Here is a 20,729-nt window from a genome sequence, read left to right as displayed (position 1 = left end):
CAGTTTTCTGTTGTTTCACCCCCCCCCCCCTTACTGTTGCATATTGATAGCGAAAAAGAATGAACTCGTCAATGGATAATTATAGCAGAACAGAAAGAGGTGAGTCCTATCTTCTGTACAAGTAGTTCTATTGTTCTTAGGCCACACGGAAGCTGTAATAAATTCAGTTTAAATACCTGAAGGACGCAGTTTCTTACACTGAAACTTTAAATGATGCCAGCAATAAAGTCCGGACTAAAACCCGATTTGCATTTTTTTGAAATAATTTTTGATTTCGATTGTCGAGAATGATAAGATTGAATTTTAATTAAATTCCAAGTCGATCTCGTGGTAAAATAATAACGGAGTTAAACATTTGCTGAAACAACTGTGCTTTGATAATGAAGAAGTTCGGAAATTGTTATGATTAACAAAACGGCAAACCAGAAAAAAAAAAAAATCTGTGGTTAATTTAATACAGCTTCGAAACTTATTTAAAAAAAAAAAAAGGAAGATGACATCGTGTTTGCATTTCTTCTAATGAAATAAGTTTATTTAACAAATAGGTATGGTTTCATAAGAAGTTAAGTTTTTACCAAAGTTACAAAGTTACCAAAGAACCACTGAATTATTATCTACAAACTGATTGTAGCCTTGCATACAGTGACGTAATTAGAGAATAAGCAGGGAAAAAAAAAAAAAGAAAAAAAAAAGTTTGTCCACCTGGCGGACAAATTTAACAGGGAGAATATCAGTAGAAAGTGAAGATTAGGGAAAATGTGTTGAACAAATGTCTACAGATGGAAGCTTTTTAAACATAAGGAAATTCATTAGCTTCTTCTCCTTAACACCGTATGTTTTTGTTTCGATGTTCTCGGCATTTCACCTATAGGAGGCGCATGATTAGATGATGCCGCAAGGAATTCGTTAAATTTTGACTTCGGCATAACATCCAATAGTAGATTCAAGATTTCCTCCTTTAGTTTCTGTTCTAAATTTCTACGCGGATTATTTTATATTGGAATTATATTTAAAAAATAATAAAAACTATACATTTATTTTTTTTTATCCGAAGGCATTTATATGAATATTTTTCCAGTGAATTTATTAATATCAAAAAATCAACGAAAAAATGTTTTTTGGGGTGGGGGGGGAGGTATGTTTTTTTTTTTTTTTTTTTTTTTCAGAGATCATTGATGTTGCTGAATCAGAATGTAACATTTTCATCATAATAGCTGCTCATTTGTCAGCACATCGAAGAGGGGCGGAAAGAAGAGAGAAATTGCATAATTCGTATGCTGGTCTTGTAATCGAAATTAGAATTGATTCCACATCCCTAAGAGTTTAAAAGAAATAACGTAGGATTACCCGAACTCCTTATCAAGAAAGCAGCTGAGATATGTACTGATACGAAGCGGGCAAAGCAATAAGATAGCCGCACGAGGAAGCACGAATCTGTAGGCGAATGCAATTATAAGGGGTTGAGTTTCAAGATAATCTTATTTTCATTCTGCTATCCAGTTTACATGCGTATTATCTATAAAGGAAGGTGCTTGTTAGGGAGAAAGAGAGACTCTCATTGTAATTAGGTGTCGTTATCTGTCGCCATGTAGTTATCCGTCACCCCCACTTCTGACAGTTCGCATCTGTCTGTAGGTATGAAAATAAACAAGTTTTCCTGACCCACCTAATATTCCTACTGTATAATTACTCCAATCTCATTGCCAGAAATGGAAAGTCACATCATTTGTACAAAAGAAGACTAGTAAAAAGAAATACATTTTATATTCGTTAATTATCGGTTTCACATGTGCTAATAGTTCCTCGCATACGAATAACATTGTACAGTATTCAGGATAAATTCGTGCTGTTTTATCAAAGAGTTCCTAATTACGAAGAAAAGAGTTTAAAAGACTTCAACATGATGCACGAATCTTATCTAAAGGAATGAATACATCTGCATAGAAAATAAACAAACTAGCAAATAGTTTTGCAATTTTTTAAACTATTTCAAACGAGCTCGAAACCGTGCCTTCGTAGCGCAGTCACAAAGACGATATTTATCTTTCGGTTGGAAGTATAGAACTGATAGTGCAGTGTAGTGTAGCACTGTCACTTTGACTGCATTCTAATTTCTTAAACCCTCGACCACTTCAGAAATTTTTTTTAAGTTTCAAAGCACAGTAATTGCTGTCTTATATATAATGGAAATAGATATTTGATAAGTGCACTTGGATCGAAAGTGCACCCATCTCGTGTAACCTTGAACTATTCCAGGTAAGAAGATAATAAGGCAGACAATCATCTCCATCTCATGTTCCTAATCGCAAGTAGTACCTTATTGTATGTTTTGTGTGTGTGTGTGTGTGTGTGTGTGTGTGTGTGTGTGTGTGTGTGTGTGTGTGTGTGTGTGTGTGTGTGTGTGTGTGTGTGTGCGTGCGTGCGTGCGTGCGTGCGCGCGCTCTAGGACCGATTTTTCTCGGCTGCAGGATTAAAACCTGCGTTTCTTCCAGGAGGGCAAGAACGTTACTTGTGACTTCGTCTTACTCGACAAAATCGAGTAAGACGAAGCTACGGACTATTTGAAATTATGACCAAATATATTACAGCAAAACAGTCAAGTGTATTATGTCTGTAAACGGTTTGTATTCTTCTGGCCGATTTCTCTGTTTTGTGGAATGCAAAACCGGTTTCCGGGAGGAAAAACCCTGCTGCTTTCTGATGAGACTTGTGGTTTCACCTTCAGCTGAAAAGTCCATATAAAGTTCTTTGCGTCATACAGGACTCGAACTCATGTCTTTCAAAATAAAGGACGTTGCTTATACCGAGTGAGCTAGGTCGGCTCCTCAGTTAATACAATGATGCCTATCAATATCAAAGGTAATAAATGAATAAATAAAATAATAATAAAAAAATGCTATTAAAGGCTAACTTTCTACGGTCCTTATATCCAGACAATTTCTATATTTATTAATGCAATGAAATTATGTCCAATGGCTTGCAGTCCTATGGAAGAAATAAATAAAACATAAAGAAATCGACTAGCGTATTTTATTCCCTTACAAGGAATGGGCGAGGCCTTTTAAGCCCTGTCTAACTTTTGGAGAATGAGGTGTCAGTTTAATCTCCACCGGGAAGAAATAAAATGTTCTCAGCTTACACTCTTTGTAACGCTATCCTCCGGAGATTAACAGAGATACAGAAACAAAAGATTTCTCGCAGCACAAAACTTGATCCATTACAGCTGAAATTTATCAAGATTTACTTCCTGTCTAATAATCTATAATAATAGGATAGCCTATAAATGGCGTGCAATATTCATAGAAGTGTAGTTATTTTCCTTGCACTAGCAAAGGACTACTTGATGTCTGAAGCAAATACTAACCACGAGAAATGCTTTCCGGAAAAATAACAGATATTATATCCAAGCACTACAACGAAAAATAAAGGGAGTTGTGTGCTTTTAGCACAAAATGAGATAATTAAGATAATAATCTACAATTGAAAATGATCTCTTCTCAATTAAGCTTCAAGATCTTCCAAAACCATTTGCCTTAAACACTACTTCTTTTCTTTTCTCCAGTACGATGAGGGCAAACTTTAATGCCACCAAACGCAGTCGAGAGAAACTCTCTTTACTTTCCCATACTTTTTGATAAAACCTGGATCAACAGAGAAAGTCAAATTTCTCTTCGTGGTTGATCCACATCTCTAAACCTTTCCTGCCACAAATCTTTCATATTCCTTACCTCCAACACCCTAGGTGTTCATTTCCAGTCATAACCCTACCTTCCCTCCTGTACAACTCAAAGCACTATATAAATCCTCAATTCTCCCAACCTTAGAACACCTTTCGCATTTGAAGTGATGCACCATAAACTACCCTAAGCATGAGCGATGCTATCCAGAATTGAATATCTCTCATAAACTATAGATTATATAAACTAAGCTGATATTAAATCCGACATCATTTCAAAGCCGAATACAGAAACTATAAAAGTTTCGTGCAAAAATTGACGAGAGAGTTTGCGGGAATACACTCGCCGCCATACTACGAGTTGTCCTAGCCGAACCTTATAGGAAGCACGTACTCTCAATGCTCCCGTATATTCGCTTCCTATAAGGTTAGGCTAGGGCAACTTGTAGTATGGCGGCGAGTGTATTCTCGAAAGTTCTCTGGTCAAATTTGCACGAAACTTTTATAGTTTCTGTATTCGGCTTTGAAATGATGTTGGATTTAATATCCACTTAATTTATATATAATTTTGCATCGCCGAAGTGAAGCCAAAAGGCTTCACTTTGCGATGCACTACTTTTCTTTACTTCTTTATTTTAGTAAAAAACTATAGATGTTTTTTTTCTTTATGACTCTTTATTTTCATAGGCAATACTCTGCTAAACGGACGACCATCATTTCTCTACTTTGTTCTAACGCTGTAAAGAACATTAGCCTTCTGTTGATCAACATCCGTACACGGTTCATCTCCAAACTTATCGAGATTTCCTATTTTACATCCTCATACATACATGACACTGATTTTCTATAGATTTTGCAACCTGTTGTGTGCTGTGTCGATGGGGGGGGGGGGGGGGGGGAATGTCATAAATGAAGCTGTTATTGATCACGGCAAAAGGTATCTGACTTAAAAGATCAGCTCCGTTTATGGCAAATACTCATTTTTGTAAAGTTTAACGTCATGAAGGAGCTTACAGATCTACAGTTCATCTAACCGAATAGGCTTATTATTCAATCTGCATTTAATTTGTTTCTGGATTTCAATTTCACTTTTATGGCTTACATTACTTATTACTGCTTGTAACCCGGGTGTTTTTCTTTAGACAACTCAGAAATTATACTTTTTGTTCACATACATTTCAGGATAGTTGATTCGCTGCCATCATCTTTTCACCATTTTGTTTGTCTCAAAAATAAGCCTTCTGCAACTCTGTGTGAATCCTTTTTAAAACAGGCAGTTAATTAATCACCTGTTTGTTACATCTTTTTGTTCCGCTTATCTCTTTCCCACTTTTGATTGACATCTAGCCGTTTCTTACATATTCCTGCGTGCTTGTCTTTCTTCGTCTTGCATTTATTTTTATGAAGAAGTGGAACCCAACTGCTAGTAATTTCTGTACTTTCTTAAGCCAAACGAATAGAATAACCGTTTAATTGTCTTCTTGTTCCACCACCATCGCCCTGCACATCACCGTTTAGCTGGAACCAATTATCCAGATTGCTTTATCCAATCAAATAATATCTCACGCTCTGCCTAGCAAGGACATTGCTTCGTGGTTCAGATTCTATGCAGCGAATTCTGCCTCAGAACACAGTATAGCATAGCAACTGCATTCCGTTTGAAGGAACGACAGATAGTTATGTCCTCTGTGAACATCAAATAGTGAAAACACAGATTGGGGACAATGAAGAATTAAATATGTTTCACATGAATTAATCACAGAGGTAATGCAATCGTGACATAATGATGTATGGGTGAGGAATTGGAAGCTTGTGATAGCAAAATGGTGTCATATTTCCTGAAAAACAAAACTATTTATCAAGAAATATGACAGTTTAGTAGGATGAAAACAATTAACCATTTTCAATATTTGCAATTTATTACTTTTCTGGTCGTCCTGTTATTTGACCGTCTACTATATTCTCTCTCTCTCTCTCTCTCTCTCTCTCTTTCAAGTGATTTTAGATGATGATTATCACAGTGAATAATATTCCATAGCATCCTTTATCAGTGTTTATCTTCTAGTGATGTTTATCTGCTGATTTCTTTTCCCGATTCTCTTCTTTTTGCGCCTAAGAGCGTCGATGTGTTTTCATCAAAAAATGTTCCAAGAACAACGTCACTATGTTCTTGTTCCTTTCTCTTCTAAATGGCCGTTCAGTATCCTTTTTTTTTTTTACCTAGCTCTTCCAATTGTTATTGTTACTCTCGCCTGAAAAAGTTTCATCCAAGCGAGTGGTAACTCGTGCTGTGACTACAGAAATCGCGCCACGAGTAAAACTTTCGATTAGCCATTACTAAAGGAACTTCCAAGTGAAGCCCGACTTTTGTTGTGACTGGCTGGCTGTTAGTAGGAGGGCTACCGAAATTACTGAATAACGACATACATTGGACTGTGTAGTTGAATAAATTAGTGCGTTTGTCAGCGGAACAATGAAACAATTACTAGTGAAAAAAAAAATAACTGCAGCATGATTCGTTGTTGAATAGCGTAAACAACCTTTATGATGCGGATCCGCTCTCCTCCTAAACCAAATCAGCAGCACACATGGGTCAACACTGAGAACCAAACATGAAAAATTGAATTGCTTATAATAAGAGGTAGGAGAAAAACCGATAAACCTGTCAGCAGGTTGGAAGTCACCCCAAATTCTTTCCCTCCCTTCCTCATTTCCCTTCGTAACAGTCAGTTGTTACAGCCTCCGCTGGCTTCTCCGAAAGAGACAGACACCGCCTCCCGCAGCTCGCTGTCACTGACTTTCACCACACGTCTGGACGCGTCACAGGATTGGATAACGGAATGGTTAGTACGAGTAGAAAGCAGAAGAAATTTGATATTTTTTCGAACTGGACGGGGGGCTTTCTGTCGGTTGTTCCCTGCGGCTGGTCTGAAGAACTCGAGACATTCAAGACGGAAGAAGCATCACCACTACAGGGTTACAACTGTTGGTCGTAAAGGTCAAATGTCTGCACCATTACCGGCCATGGATTGAACTAAAAAAGAAGAGGAACACCACGTGGAAGAGTGTCACATTTCCTGCTTGTGGTCCTCAATGCAGCGTCTTCCTCCCTTTTCCTCCCCTTAAAAAGATATAAAAAATGAGACAGAAGCTTTGCAATAGCTATTAGCGCATCATGTATCATGTTTTTGCCTTGTTATTTACCGCTTGCCCTTGTAATAAGCAAAAACCCTTAATACTGCTATATTTTATTAAAATATGGAAACTGTCTTGATCAACCATATGCAGGCAAGCTTTCTTACTAAAAATAAAAGAAAAAAAAGACTGTAATTTCAATATAAGGGAAACATATTTGTTTCAATCATATTTCAATATAAGTGATGGATAAAATATTTATAAAATCAATATAAGGATGTTTTTATATAACTTAATTCCATTCAGCATTGTTTTATAAGAAAAAATGTTGTCTCCTTAAGGCTATATCTTGCCATTACTCTGTTCTACAGTCTGTAAGTTTATTGCTCTACAATTTCTATGCGAGCTCTCTGCCCTGTTATGCGGGATATGTTTGCAATTATTATCTTCTACAATGCAGAAGATACTACTACTACATACCAGCAGGCTGATGAGAGCCAAATGCTTGAAAACCAGTGGTATCTAAATAAAATTAAAAAAGTAATGAAAATGGGATTATATTGCTCTTCGGAGCAATAGTAACTTCTATTAATTCAGTATTATTACATCGTAATTCTGGTTGGAGAATTGCAGATCTAAGGCTGAATATGTTCATAGAAGATCTTGGCATCTCAAACGGAGTATATTCTACATGAAAACATGCAGCAATTCTGAATATCCACTTGTCTGCAACCATTGTTTTAGCGTCGAAATAAAATTTTTCATATTCATCGGCGTCATTATTAATATTCATTTAATTCTCAATCGATCATTTATCTCAAATGATCGATTTGAGATAAGTTACTTAAGTATGGATCCCAGAACAGCATTTAATATACATAAATGGAGAATTTTCCTGATTATCAAAAATTAACATACTAATTTTAAAAAAATAAATTAAAATAATAATGAAATGATTAAAGATACTCATAAAATGATAAGTTTCTTAATATTGTAATCATAATATCATAACTAGCCGTAATGTCTTCTTTTTTTTTTAATTAAATTTAGCCAAAATTAGTCCAAATGAAACGAATGTAAATTTTGACAGTAATCCTAAAGTCAGAGTTCATAAAATTTCACCAAGGCAGGAAGAAATAATTATAAGCATATTTTGAGTCATTTTGTCAATAAAAACTTTAATAATAGTGAAAAAATAATAATAAAAACAATAACTGTCTTGAAGTCTTGAAGCCTGGTGTGCTTCTTACTTACGATGTTATTGTACTAAATACTGAAAGTGAATTGTTAGCATTTGAAATCAATTTGCCGATAAAAAATGGAATTATAATATAATTTTTTTCTTCATCCATTAGTCGAACCTATAATTCGTTTAACAACATAAATTACTGCACCGACTGTACTTTATTTGTCTCTTTATCTGTACTAAATTACTGTACCCGTCAAACAAAATGTCTTGCAAGAGCCTTACTATTATAATGATTTACATACAATATAGATTGTAATGATTTAGAGCGAGAATTCTCATGATATTTATGACAAATTTACATTATTCAGATATATCTATCGAATAAAAATAGTAATATTTAAAAATCCATCTAACGGTAGATCTGAAGTAGGGGAGGTAAAACAAACTGGAGTCTTGCCCAAACGGCAACTAAATCGCAAGGCAAAAATGAAACAATACTGAAAATGTACGACAATAATCAATTATGTGTCGAACATGGACAACACCAGAAAGAAAAAATATGAAAAATAACAATGAGAATTGCTTCGCATTGTCTTCTTCTTCTTCTTGAGTATTCTGCAATTGAGCAGGTTCTTCTTTTAGTAGCAGAAACTTTCCTTCCACTCTCTTCTGTTCTGAGTCTTCTCTTTCAAGGTTGTGTACTTGTCTCCGTTCAGCATGTCATCTAGCATTGTTTTCCTTACTCTTCCTCTGTGTCTTTTTCTGTCTATTTTTCCTTCGATGGCATCTCTGATGATTCCATTCCCTTTCAGAATATGTCCGATCCAGTTTTCCTTTCTTCTTTTTATCCTCATTTAAGACTTCTTTCTTCTTCTACTGTTTTTAAGACCTCTTCATTAGTTATTTTATCTGTCCATTTGATTTTTTCCATCCTTCTCCAAATCCACATTTCAAAGCTTTCCAAAATCTTAATTTCTTCTTTCTTCAATGTCCAAGTTTCAGCTGCATAGAGGGCAACACTCCACACATAACATTTTATTAGTCTTTTCTTTAGGTTTTTTATCTATTTTGCTTCTGAATAAATTCCATTTTTATTAAAGGCATCTCTTCCCATCGCTATTCTTGCTTTTATGTCACTTTTACATCTTTTCCATCACTGCTAACACTTCCTAAATATTTAAATATCCCTACTTGATTCAATTTTTCCCCATTTATTCTGATATCCATATTTGCCTCTTTCCTTGCTATTTTCATCACCTTTGTTTTTCTGATGTTAATTTTCATTCCATAATTGATATAGGATTTCAGTAATCTGTTCAACAGATGTTGTACTCCTGTTTCAGTATTTGATAGTAATGCCTTGTCATCTGCATATCTTATTGCAAATATCTCTCTACCTCTAATCTTTATTCCTTCTTCCGAATTCTCCAGTGCTTCTATTAACATTGCTTCCGAATACATGATAAATAAAATTGGTGACAGAGAACAGCCTTGTCTTACTCCTCGTCCAATGATACCTGGTTCTATTGTACCATATATGTCTCTCACCATGGCAGTTTGCCCCATATATAGTGATATATATGGGGTAAACTGCCATGTGACTCCTGGAAATAAAGTAATTAAAAACTAAATTGCTTGATATTTAGTTTTTAATTACTTCGAAATACCACATCACAGTAACTCATAAATATGCCTCAATATGGGCACTCTTCATGTGTCGAACATGGACAACACCAGAAAGAAAAAATATGAAAAATATATATATATATATATATATATATATATATATATATATAAAATGATATTTCCGAATAAAATCCTTAATGGGATAATAATAGTAATGAATAACTGTTTCTCGTCAGTAACACAACGATGCAGAAGGGGGGGGGGGGAGCCTGAAGGATTTTTGGCGACAGAAACTAGATTAAAAGAAATAATAATAAATATTAAATAATGATTTTCAAGCGATGTGATTCCATGATTTCGAAAAGAAGAATATTGTCTTCGTGAGATTTCTGTCTGTCCTTTAACGAGAATTTAACAGTTTGACAAACAATACAACAATAAAAGGCGTGTGTGTAGGAGCCTCTGTTAAAATTCGCCATCTTTTAAGCAATGTAATATCAAAGTAACTCTCCTGTCTAAGGTTGTGTTGTAGTAAGATTTCGGTCACTTTTGAAAGTTTCAAAGGCAAGTGTTGTTTTCTACTCTGTTACAAAACAATATTTGATACCTATTCTTTAAAAACACACACACTTTGTTTACGGTTATCAAAAGAATAAAAACAGCATCTCCCGTAATATCCAGAAGCGAACAACAGAAATTACAGTATTAATTGGAATAAAACAAAGCAGGAAACTGATGTTTGCTGTGTAACTGTAGTTTTTTTTTTTATATTTTATATACGTTTTATATACACACACTGTTTCTTCGCAATTGCATGTTTACGTATGATCATCTGTTTTTAAATGGATGTATGTAAACGTTCACAGGAATGTCTTTTTATTATCTGGTTTTTATTTCTAGTCATTTTGCGCCTAATTCGCACCTCATTTAAATGATTTGATAAATACGAAACGGCGTATTTTAAATGGAATATTTCGCTTAAATGTAACTGTCAGAAGCATTCAAAATTCGTAACATCACCAACGAAGAATTTGATAATTGTCTACTTTACGAAAGCAAGCAGGGGGAAAATCAATTTGGTAATCTGATTCGTTTCCTTTTTGACTTAAACAACATTTAAGTACCTGCAAAAGTCAGTAATCTAGGGTTACTATAATTTTCATCATGAAATCATTACAACAGGGTAACTGTTGGTCGTGCTCTAAGGAGAATAACATGCATTACAAACTATTTTCAAGACATAGAATCTATAAGAATCAAGACATAGAATCTATAAGAATCAAGACATAGAATCTATAAGAGACTATAAGAATCTATTAAATAATATAACCCGTATCAGACATCTCACTATTGCAGGTATCTTTTTTTGAATCCAAATAAATCTCGGTTTCAAAAATCTTAACAGGATATTATTTAAAACAAAAATTTAAAAGAATATAATTAAAAAAAAAAAAACCAACCTGAAATCCTATCTCATAGTAACATTATATGCATTTTTAAAAAATTTTTTAAATTTCATGATTAAATAACCCTGTTTTTAGACACACAAACGTGATTTTTTTTCTGATATAGAAAACAGAAAGTAGTAGAAGAGGAAGACACATCTAGTTCTCTAGAATTACTTAATTCTGCTCGTAGATCACGAAAATCACCGTACAGATAAAAAAATACATAAATAATTAAGAAAGAATTAAGCTAATATAAATAATACCGAATGATAATTTAACTGACGTACCGCAATTACTTTAAACTTGGTAATATACAATACACACGGTGATATTTAACACTGCTTACTACACATCAGTTCTAATTAGAATTATATTATCACAATTAATACTGATCGCTCGATTTGTATAACTGTTCGAAATAGTCTCTTTTAAAACTAGCCACTTGATTTTGAGTTTTCCAATTCTAAAAGGTTTTCCTTGTCTTTCCGAAGTTCACTGGAGAGAATCCCACGACATGGATGTAGCCTTATCTCATATGGGGGCCGGCAGGGTGTTTTGTTCTACAAAACAGGAAAATTTCATGAGAACACACACAGATGTTGGTCGTAATTCTTCAAGTAATTTGCCTTTCTAGTTAACGTATTACTTTAGGTAAAGTAACCATTTTAAGAGATAAATAATTTCCAGTTCAGTCCAATCAATCAAACTTTATTATTCAGACTTACCATCCATGTGGACATATGCAGACAAGGGATACGTATGTACATGGCTATATGCATAATACTACCAAATAATAATTATCATCTTCATCATGCTTACAGAGTAAATATACTTTTGAGATCTCCTTCAGTACAAAATTCTGAGTACATTCTCTTTTTTTAAAATGTGCATTTATAAAAAATGTAAAACCACTAATTTCTAATACTTTTCGGATTTAGCACTCCGATTGGATATATATATATATATATATATATATATATATATATATATATATATATATATATATATATATATATATATATATATATATATATATATATATATATATATATAAGAGGCTTCGCGTGTCCATTTCGGTTGGGTGTGCTGACGTGGCTTATGTCGTGGCAACCTACGCTACAAAATTCACGTCAATTTGACCATATGATTGCATTTTTATCGATGTATGAAAGTTTTAAGAGTGTATAGCACATTAGTGCTAATCTTAATTTGTCCAATGCAATTAATTGTAGGATAACTTTGAATAATTTATCAGTTAATTGCAACCAATTCTGCGCAGAGTGGGGGACAATGTGTTTGTTTTAAGATACATTAGAAAACAATAATGAAGAAGAATGCTATATTTGGTTGGTATACTTAAAATACTCAAAGGTGTAAAATTTGAAAATAGGAGGACGAGGCTTACCTCTTTCGTCTACAGTACTGTTTCCCATTGTAAATATGGACAAAAAAGTTAAAAAATTATCGATAATTATATATTAATAACTTGTCTATATTATATATAAAAACTTCGATTGAAGTAAGTACGAATTAAAGCTAAAAAAAAAAAAAGACCAATAAGACTGATCTTCTTCATTATTCAGACACAGATATATAATCAAGGGAAGCCAACCCACTCCCCCCCCACACACGCACTGTACAGGAGGAAGATCTAGTAGAAATGGAATAGATAACACAGTGATCTTAAAAATAAAAAAGGGGGAACAAATAGATTGACACAGAGGTTATATTATTATTAAAACAATCGGTAAAAAATAATAATAAATTCTTAATAGGACTTATTTCTTTAATATGAAAACGAGAACGTATGCAAATCATTTTTGTTTTTCTTTTACCCAATCATAATACATTCATCGCGTACGTGGGGTTGTAGGTTAACAAGAAAGCAGAAACTTTAAAATTCGTAGTTAGTATTCAGGATTCCACATGAAGAAAGGTTGTGAAAAAAATTTACCCCCTTATTAAAAGTGAGCTGCAAATGGATAATGTTGATTGCCTCATATTGTTTAAAGGTTTAAAAGAATATGGTGAGATAGAATAAAGTGGAAAGTAATTGTGATAAAGAAACTAACTCGTCATTTTCAACAGTGGAAATGGTCAACATAGTTTTAGGCAGCTTTTACAAACATCACCATCTAATGTGAACCCGTTTAAGAGCTTTCATGCTGATTGATGTAATTGCAGCTTGCGGAGGCTTCAAATTAAAATTGCAATCACAAATCATTAATTTTAATAAACCGTGTTGACTTTTTATGTTTTGCTTTTTAAAGCTTTAACATTGTTTAGCGTCAACTAAACATAACAAGAGTTGATATGTATGTCCTATTACTTCCATTTCATTTATCCTGTTGCTCTTTGAAGATGAATCAAATGACGTCGCAGATAGTTAGTGCTGTACAAAATGAATAATGCTGTATGAAAATACAGTATTCTCTAACAATTAATGTTTATATAAAAAAATGGTTAAAATTATAAATAGAACTGAATTTTAAAAAAGATCCTGATTTTTTTATTTCTAATAATCCATTGAATTATGCCTAATATATCATATTAAATTATAATAAAAATTAATACATAAATCTCAACAGGCTAGCTCAACAATTTTAGGAGAAGAGTCCTTTTTAGGACTTCTAGGGTAACGAATGCTGTAGCCAATGAAGTTTTAACTGAGGCTCGGCTATTGCCCATTGCCCCGCCATGACTAGAGCTTTTAGCTCAATAACATCCCATCCACACAGATTTTCTTCATTCAGATGACGTGATAAAGAGTCAAGGACTCAGTCCATCTCCCAGTTCTTTTAAGAACTCGACAATTTTCAACTCAGGTTAAAGTTTACATTTAGTCTGACTTCTGCTTTCAATTTTTCGATTTTAAAAATACTTTTTGCAAAATCTGATTCCAAATTCGATGAGTTATTTCTTTTAAAATTCTGGTAAAAAATATTTAGACCACTGTATTTATTGACAATTCTGAGGAAAATAACAGGCTTATTTCGACTATTAAATTAAATGAAAAACCCATAAAGTAAGAAATTTTCAGGTATGGCCTGTCTGTTATTGGTCAAAAGACAAAAACAACAGACAGAACTGACTATTTCGTGTAATTAACTCTATTATTTTCGATTAACAATAAAGATGTCAAGTTTATTAATTATAGATAATAATACAGTCAAAGTTGTTTTTGATTTCTGTTTTACGAATAGCTAATATTTCAAAATTCGGTTATTGTCCAACATAGCCAAGTTTGCTAGACCGTCACGCATTGGAACCCGATTTAATCTCTTTTGTTTCAATATCCACCGGAGAACAAGGTGAAACAATTGCCGAGATTAAGAAGATAACATATATTAACGTCTTGTAAATGAAGTGTAAATCTTGTAACTCAAGCATAATACAGCAGACTTTTTTTCCTTGTCAGATTAACTGGTAACTTTAAAAAAATAATCAGCCCATAAATAAGCGAATACCAAACCTTCGATTACTTTTTTTTTTTTTTTAATCTTAAGTATGGATGTTGAATGAAAGTATTTCCACATGACTGAATGCTGGGAATTTTCACTATGAGGTACTACATCAATTATGCGAAGTATGCTATTCTGAATGCAAAAAAGTTTCAGGTGAAATATTTTTTTGTTTTCTTTTTTTCTTTCAGCATAAAACTTTATATACCATGATCTTAAAATAAGAAATGGTGTGCCATTTCTTGTTTCAATTGTTTTATTGTTTGCATAAAATATTGGAACATGTCCAAAGAATATATTTTGCGGGAATTTTAATTTACAAAATTTGCACTAAATAACTTTCTTGGGAATTCAGATTTATGCTAATTTTCAAGAAGCTTGAAGATTTCTGGGACTAATTGACTGGCAGAGTGTCAGTTGGAACAGAGGTATGAAAATATGAGGACCGGAATACAACCCTACGTTTTGATAATTTATTGATTTTTGGTATTAAATCTTCTCTTTTATATGTGCTTGTTTGATCTTAATTCCGAGTGAGAGTACCTAAAAATATAAAACGTTCGATGATGATGGTGTCTGTCTGTGTGTGTGTGGTTGACGTAGTAATAACTATTAAAGTATATAGAGGTCGTCCTTTTGCTATCTTAATAGGACATAAGCAGTAACGTTCTAACTCGGGTGCATCAACTAAGACTTACGTTCTATAAAATTAGAAAAATTAGTTAAGTACTGGCAAAATCAGTGGGGTTCCTAGGGGGGGGGGGGGGGAAGGGGTCCGGGGCCCCCAAAAGAAAAAGGAAAAAACACTACAAACGTTTCCAAAAATTTTTTCCTAATTAAAATTAATATTTTTATTTATGTTGTGTCGTGTCTTCTATTTCTATACTACTTATGAATTAGAGGTCACATAAGGTGGGAATACTTCTAGTTCTCGGGAATCACTTCCGCCGTGAACGCAAGGCGAACGAGGTAGTGCTCGGGCGGACCGCGCGCTACTTCGTTTGCCCGAGCCGGGCCAGAGGAGATCACGGGTTTCATGTATTGGCGATTTCTGCAGATGCTCAGTCATAAGTTGTATGCAATGCGTAGTGTCTATTCTCAAATTGTCTACTCAACTCGCTACCAAGATTAAATCCTGAGTGCGCCACTGAGCAAAATTATGCACATTTGTGCAATAACTTCTTACTATTAATTGTATCGTTAGTTGTCGACATGGATGCGACTTAAATATATATTTTTCCGAATGAAAGTTATTTCCCATAATTAGCTTTCATAATACTTTTTTCGTGATAGTGAGCAACTATGAATTGATATTTATTTTCTTTCCCAAGTGAGACAAACTGTCCTTAGGGTACACACTGTTCCATGACTCATTGGTGAACGCACTCGTCAACTGAAATGGCTACCGGTTCGAATCCCACATAAGGCGTAATCAGGGGCAGCTCATGCATAGGCACTGCGGAACTGCAGCACCCCCAATTTTTCTCGATATATAAATATATTTATTAATTTATTTATATTTGCTTGTAATATTTAATTTTATCATCAACAATCCTATACAATTCTCTTATTTTGTATAAAAAATAATAAAAATCCATCTTGTAGCACTTAGGAGGGCGAAGGACGCTAGCAGCACTGTGCTTACCACAGTGTCATATTGCTACGCGCGCAAGCATACTGTATGCAGTTCATAGTTAGATGCCAGCTATTAGCGTAATGCAGCACTGTCCGTCGCGCAGTTCCACTGTTGTTTATATGCAGTTTGCGCCAGTAGTAGAGTGTTTGTAGTGCTTATCGTGTTCAATCCGTCTCTTTAAATATTTGGACATTATAATTAAAAACATAACATTTGTTATAGTTTTTACTTTAGAACATTATTGGGTTATTGAGAATTATGACCGCAGAAATGCAACCTCAAGAAATAAGTTCTGTGACAGTAGTGACTATAAGTGAACTACAAAAACTTAAATTTTCACAGTTAACTCTCGCTGAGAAAGTTTCTATTAAAATAAGAGGCTGTCCTTTACCCGATATTCAAATATCTCAGCCAGGAATAAGCAATGATAAGAAGTACATCAGAAGTTTTAATACAGAGTGGTATAAAAAGAAAAGTTGGCTATGTGGTTGTGAAGTAAAAAATGCACTATTTTGTTTTCCGTGTTTGTTGTTTGGAGGTGATACGAAATGGACAAAGGATGGTTTTGTAAATGTAAATAAAATGAAAGAAAAAACTGAAAAATATGAAACATCAAAAAAAAAAAAAAAAACATTGAAAATGCAGTTTCTTTGTCGCTTTTAGAAACTGTAGATATTAAACAAAAACTTAGTGAGGCCTACAGAATTTCAATTAATGAGCATAGCAAAAAGGTTGCTAAAACCGTGAAATTTTATCCAAGATAATTGACTATATGTTATTTTGTGGAAATTTTTAAATTCCTTTACGTGGACATGACGAAAAAGATGATTCGGCAAATCCAGGTCTATTTAGGGGATTAGTGAATTTTGCGTCTAAATTAGATCCAGATTTTAGAAACCATTTAGAAACCAGTGCAGTCTTTATAGGTGTTTCTAAGACTATTCAGAATGAGATATTCGATTGTCTTTTTCAAATACAGGTAACCCTCGTTTAACGTGGTACTTATACAACGTTGGTTTCGATATAACGCGGCGGACTACAAATTGTAGTAACCTTTTATCTTTTTATATATTTTTCACCGCGTGACTTAAAAATCAAATTTTATCTTCTTTAAATTTGCGTCGGCCGGTATCGCGCATCTAGTTATAAGTAGCGAATTCATATTATGGGAAATACCCTTTTTAGCACGCATGTTCGTCAATTGTTTACCGTATAAAGGGTTACTACAATTTTTATAGTAATGGCCACATAGAGGGTTTTTGCGATATCGTTGAAAACGAAATTAGTGAATTAATTTATGGGGAAATAGATTTAAATTAGGAGGAACTGGTACAATTAATAGATGACCTCGAACCAAATGGCGGGAAAGTTCTGCCGAAGATCTGATTGTGATGAATCCGTTAAAGAATTCAGTTTAAACAAATTAGCAGAAGCAATGGACTTGGGAAGAAAGTTAGGATGTTATTTTATGGATAATGATCCCTCAACGGAGCGCTCTTCACGAGAAAAATTGGATATTTGTTTAGCTCCATATTATGAACTTAATAAAAAATTGCAGCATAGTGGTAAGTAAGGTCTTATTGTTAATCTCAAGCTGAGCACTATTTTCTGGTGAGTTACATACAATATGTAATGTTTTTTTTATGTAAAAATTTATTTTTATAGTAATGGCCACATAGAGGGTTTTTGCGATATCGTTGAAAACGAAATTAGTGAGTTAATTTATGGAGAAATAGATTTAAATTAGGAGGAACTGGTACAATTAATAGATGACCTCGAACCAAATGGCGGGAAAGTTCTGCCGAAGATCTGATTGTGATGAATCCGTTAAAGAATTCAGTTTAAAGAAATTAGCAGAAGCAATGGTCTTGGGAAGAATGTTAGGATGTTATTTTACGGATAATGATCTCTCAATGGAGCGCTCCGGAAAATTCACGAGACAATTGGATATTTGTTTAGCTCCATATTATGAACTTCATAAAAAATTGCAGGATAGTGATAAGTTAGGTATTATTACTGACTTCTTGATAACTAAACCAGCCGAAGTATGCAATGAGAATTATACAAATGACGTCTAAGAGATTTCAAGTGATGACGCCGTCCGCCCCCCCCGTAAATAAAGAACATCTACAAAATGTTCGTTTTGAAGACAGTGATTACGATTAAATTATACACTTTATTTTACTTTGCCTAAAACATTTATGCATTATGGGCAATGAAGTTTACGTACAATTTGTATTTTTATAAGTTTATACTATGTATTTTGTTTCATAGTTTATATGTTTTCTTAACTTACATGAATTCATTCCCTGAATTAAATAAAAATATTTTTTGTTGAATATGTCATTGTTGTTTATATAATTTAAAAAAAAAAACGATTTCGGAACACAACCCTACTTTTTCTATGTGATCTGAGTCTCGCATAACGCGATTATATAACGGAGCATTTCTATGGAATCCAACATCCGCGTTGTACGAGGGTTACCTGTGTACCAAAATGAAGTAAATATGGATACTGAAGAAGCTTCATTTGTAGCTGCCATGGCTGATGACACGACGGATGTTTCAGAACTCTCAGATGGGTATTGTTTTTCGGTACTTATTGAATGAAAAAATATTTGAACGCTTTTGGGGATGCTTTATTCCAGAGAATCAAACTGCAGATGGTTATCCAAATGTATTCTCGAGCAGTTAGATATTATCCTTCAAAGTAATAGACAAAAACTAGTAGCTCAGACATTTGATGGTGCAAATGTCATGAAATGCAAAAAAGGGGGCGTTCAAGCAAAAGTTAAAGAATTTTATAATAATGCACATTTCATGGTTATGCTCACCAACTGAATCTTATAATGAAAAATGCAGCAAGTGTTACGCGGAACTCAAGGATGTTTTTCTCCAATATCAACATTTTTCTCGAGATCACCACAACGTGTAGCGATTCTTCATAAGCATATAAACGCCTCCATTCCGCACCCATCGATTACAAGATAGAACTTTAACATTCGCACTGTGAACAAAGTTTACGAAAATTTGCAACCGTTAAAAAACTGCCTTGCTGAAATGCAGATCAAATTATATCAGAAGCCACAGGAATTTCATACTCTCTAAATAATGAAAAATTCATGTTCTTGTTGGAACTTTTTCATCAGATAATGTCTCATGTTGAAGTAATTTACAATCAAATGCAATCTCGTGAAATTGATGTATTCAAAGTATATGAATATATAGCAAATTTTAAAACTGCTATTTTGGTAATATGAAATTCAAAATACTGTGAGAATCCTTCAAAGACGCTCACTGCTGAATCAAAGGAAGTGTGACTGCATATATGTTGATATGGAGGAAAGGTATTCTTTCACTAAACATTTAGTACCTGCTAAGTTATTTAACAAGGATAAATTAGCTAATTTTAAGAATAAATTGCCTACAAAAGAAATAAAATTGACCACTGAAGTCAATTTTATTTCTTTGTTGATTATCCCATGATCAACAAAGAAAAACTTCAAACTGAACTTCGAGTATTCTACAGTAGACAAGACATGCATGATTATTGTAAATTAATTGACTTGTTAAAATTTATAACAGAAAATAATTTAGATTGTGTTCTTAGTGAAATTACTGAATTGATAAAAAGTCTCTTGACAATTCACTACATCAGAGCCTGAACGCTGTTTTTCAACATTAAAGAGAATAAAAACATTTCTGGGGAGCACTATGATTCAGGATAGGTTAAATCCACTTGCGGTGATTTCAACGGAGAAACATTCTTCAACAGTCACAGTTATTGCCCTTTTCGCTCGAAATAAAACAAGAAGAATGGATTTTATTTTTAAGTAATTTTGAATTATACTAAACTATATAATTTTATCGATAATAAACAATATTTTTTCAGGACACAAAACAAGAAGAATATATTTTATTTTTAAGTACAATAATTTTGAATTATACCAAACTTTATAATTTTATCGATAATAAACAATATTTTTTCATGTTTATTTTTTTTTAAATTTTTACCATAATTTTGATATTTTATCCAAACACGTTTACACTGTACTTACAGTAATTATATTTCGAAAGTTGCAGCACCCCCACGATTTCAAACCACGAGCCACCACTGGGTGTAATACGAGTATAATAACTGTGATAGCCGACTGGATAGCGTTTCCATTTTGCTACTAACAAGATGCATGTTCAAATTCCGCTGAGGCACGTTCTGAACTGTCTTTTATTTTGAATTGTAGGTGAATTTCATCGGCCAGAGTCGCTTTGCTTATTGTAAGCCTGAAATAGTTCCTGGAAAAAACAATAGTACCAATGTACTACAGGTTATCAACCTTTCATGGGTGAATCATCGTTTAAAAAATTATAAATGAACAACTAAATCAAACCAAATTCCACAAAGTGCTAAAATGCCATGTTCACATATAATTCTCCTGGGAACGAATACAGGCATTAAGTTTAAGCCATTAATTTTCATCAAAAATTATGTTACAACGAAATGCAACAGGACAATGCTGCTTGTCCTTGTCTCAAACTCTGAGTAAAGATAGGTTTGACC

At 33.6% G+C, this 20,729-nt stretch overlaps 1 long non-coding RNA gene across 1 annotated transcript in view; it reads left to right on the top strand.

Moving 5' to 3' along the window:
* The window catches only part of LOC150104604 (uncharacterized), a 341,285-nt gene that overhangs the window by 139,195 nt on the left and 181,361 nt on the right, over positions 1 to 20,729 (top strand). The window lies entirely within an intron of this gene.

Source organism: Typopeltis vanoorti, chromosome 7 (genome assembly GCF_054136105.1).
Source record: "Typopeltis vanoorti isolate ZY-2024b chromosome 7, IOZ_Tvanoo_1.0, whole genome shotgun sequence".
In the NCBI taxonomy this organism is placed as follows: domain Eukaryota; kingdom Metazoa; phylum Arthropoda; class Arachnida; order Uropygi; family Thelyphonidae; genus Typopeltis; species Typopeltis vanoorti.
This window is presented reverse-complemented; position numbering and strand designations above follow the sequence as displayed.